Below are 3,407 nucleotides of genomic sequence, written 5' to 3'. Positions count from 1 at the left end.
TATCCCTGTGACTTTAAAAATAAAGTAAAGACAGAAGTACAGGAAGAGATTGTGCCCATAGAAGAAGAAATAGAAGAAATAGCTGAGCAAGATGAGGAAAATGACCAGGTAGTAACTCAAGAAAGTCCTCATACAAACCCTGTAATTCCCAGAAGAACTACACGTGTATCTAGACCGCCTGATAGATACCAGGCTAACACAGTGTGCCAGGTAAATAGAGTTCCATCTACTGTGGATGAGATAAAAAGGTATCCTTATAAAGAGAAAGAAAATTGGTATGCAGCAATGAATAAGGAATTGAAATCCTTGAAGGATATGAAGGTGTATGAAAACGTGAGATTACCTAGTAATGAAAAACCCATTGGCTGCAAATGGATTTTTAAGATAAAAACTGATAAGGATGGAAATATAATCCATAAGGCAAGATTAGTAGCCCAAGGTTTTAGACAAAGTGCAAAGGACTATGATGAAGTATTTGCACCTAGTCTTAAAGCAGCAACTTTAAGGGCAGCATTAGTGTGGGCAGCAAGCAAGCAATATATAATTAACCATTTAGATGTGGAAACTGCTTACTTGCACGCTCCACTAAGACATACTGTTTATATGAAAAAACCTAGTGGATTGAAAGGTGATAATAATAATGATTGTTGGTTGTTAAAGAAGAGCCTTTATGGTCTTAAACAATCGGGCTATGAATGGAACCAGTATATTGTAAAGGAACTGACCAATATAGGGTTTAAAGCTGGTTTAGCCGACCCATGTCTGTTTAAGAGAGAAAAGAATGGGAAAATATCATTATTATTGTTGTTTACTGATGATATTGCTCTGATAACTAAGACTAATGATGAAGCAAATGAAATAATATCATCATTAGCCAAGAAAGTAAAAATCAAGCAATTAGGTGAGATAAAGAGATATCTAGGTTTGAATATACTGAGAACACAGAAAGGGTTTAAGATATCTCAGGAAGATAAGATATCTAAATTGCTATTAGATTATAAGATGGAACTTTGTAAGCCTGCAAAGACTCCAATGAGTCAGGATATTTGCAAAATGGATACTCAAAGTCCCAAATTTGATAAGGAACTGTATCAATCTTTGATTGGTAGCTTATCATATATTAGCAATTGGTCAAGGCCAGATATTGCTTTCAGTATTAATCAGCTGGCTCGACACAATAATGACCCGCTTCAATGTCACTGGATAGCATTGAAGAGAATCTTAAGATATCTAAAAGGAACATTACACCATGCACTGTATTTAGAACCAGAGGGTGATCTCATATTGAGTGCTTATGCAGATGCTAGTTTTGCATCAGAAAGAGACACAAGAAAGTCGACTTCAGGAACAGCCATAATGCTGGGTAAGACATTAATAGGCTGGAAGTCAATTAGACAACAGCATATAAGTTTGTCTACTATGGAGGCAGAATTCTCCTGTTTATCATTTTTATGTACTGAGTTGATTATGTATAAACAAATGCTGAAAGATATGGGTATAACTGTAAATTACCCTATAGTTGTACATGAAGATAATCAGGCAGCAATTCAAATGGCTACAAGTATTGCAGTAAAAACTAGGAGCAAACATACAGATTTGAGATATCTGAATGTAAGACAATCTGTAAATAGTAAAATAATACAGCTAGAGTACTGTATGTCGGAGGACAATATAGCTGATAATTTTACTAAAGCCCAAGGTGCCATTAAGCACCTAGAGAGTTGTGAAAAATATGGGTTCAGATTGTAAAGGCATTATATATTTATATCACCCAAAAGGGGAGTATGTTGGGTATATGGATACACCAACTGGTTTGGGTGAATGAATATATAAAACCTAGATTTAAGTGTTTGCAGCTTTAAGCTCAAACATGCAATGTCATTGCATAATTATGGGTGCGGTTGCAGGCTGCAATAATAGGCAGTGAGAGAGACGTAACACTTCCTGGTTTCGAGCTCCTGGTCTGGTTCCTGGTGTTCCTGGTGTTACTGGTCTCTGGTCTGTCTGCTGTCTGTCTGCCTAATACTGTTTACTCCTGTATGAGATGTCTACTGTGCAAGATACTTCTCTCTACTGAACACAAGGACTGTTTGCTTGGTGAGCTGTGGATTCAGCATTGTCTTTGAGAGAAAGGTATCTTAAGAAGAAGATTTACAAGCAGATAAAGACATTGTATTTACTGTTTAAAAGACTAGGTAACTGGATAGATATACTGGATACTGACATATGGACTGAATGACTATTCTTAATCTCTGTGTGAATTAAATACCTATTTAAAACCACAAACAGTGTTTTTGTCTCAAGTGTGTGTATACTCTTGGGCCCAGCCTCACTCTCATTTGGCTGCCTGGCTTGACTGCTGCTGTGCACTCTGCTCGGGGGTTTATCCCCAAACACTAACAATGTTGATTAAAGAAAAAAATGTAAGTATTTTTATTTCTACATGGAGACTGCTGAACTTTGTGGTTGAAGTAGAAAAGTATAAAACTTTGATTTTGTTTTTTACCAATTAGATTGAGAGATCTCTATAGAAATGGCTTACTCATATTATTATGAAAAAACAGAAAGTTATGATTTGATGTTAGTGGCTTATTTTACTGCAATAGAGAGAGTCGGAAGTCAATGCTTCTTTTTCTTTCTTTTTCTTATTCTTCCTCACTTCTCTTCCCTTCTTCCTCCCCATTGCTTTCCTATTTACTTTTGTGTTTTGCATCCTATTTTATTTTATAACTCAGTAAAAAAATGTTAAATGATTTTTAAAAAATGATCCCAGAAGGCATTTTAATTAGATTGGATCAACTCTGATTTATATTTTGAATTTATTTTTGAACTGTTATTTCATGGTTAACTTGTTTTGATTTTATGTTGACTTTAGTCTTACCACAGATATGTTAATTTTTTCCCTTTCTCTCTCAACGCTGTGGTGGGATGTCCATTTAATAAATAAATAAGCAAATCAATCAATTTTCTTGTACCCTAAATCTTTCTGGTAAGATGATGTATGAGTGTACATGAGTCTGTGGTTTTTCTTCTGAGACTTCCTATCTCATTGAATACTCATCTCAGGATGAATGCAATGCACACAATAAACCTAATATTTCTGTATAAATACTGTGAAAAAGTCATAAATTATGGCTTCCTGGCTATTTTGTCAAATGCAGCATCAAGGGCTAAAAGCAACAGTCTATTTCCTTTCCCACTTCCCATTCAGCTATTTTTATATTCAAGTCTCAACCTGAAGAAGCATCCATCTCTGGTGAAAATCAAAACCATAGATTTCTACAAGAAGCACATATTCATCCCCAATTGCTATTGGGTATTTCAGTCCAGACACAAATACTGCACTCGTCTTCGGGATTTAATTAAAAGTATCCACTTGACTATGTTTCTGTCTCGCTTTCCTCTTC

The sequence above is a fragment of the Pseudonaja textilis genome, chromosome Z, assembly GCF_049901715.1.
Source record: "Pseudonaja textilis isolate UNSWEBS1 chromosome Z, rPseTex1.2, whole genome shotgun sequence".
Lineage (NCBI taxonomy): Eukaryota > Metazoa > Chordata > Lepidosauria > Squamata > Elapidae > Pseudonaja > Pseudonaja textilis.
The sequence above is the reverse complement of the archived record's forward strand: the minus strand, read 5'-3'. Positions refer to the sequence as shown.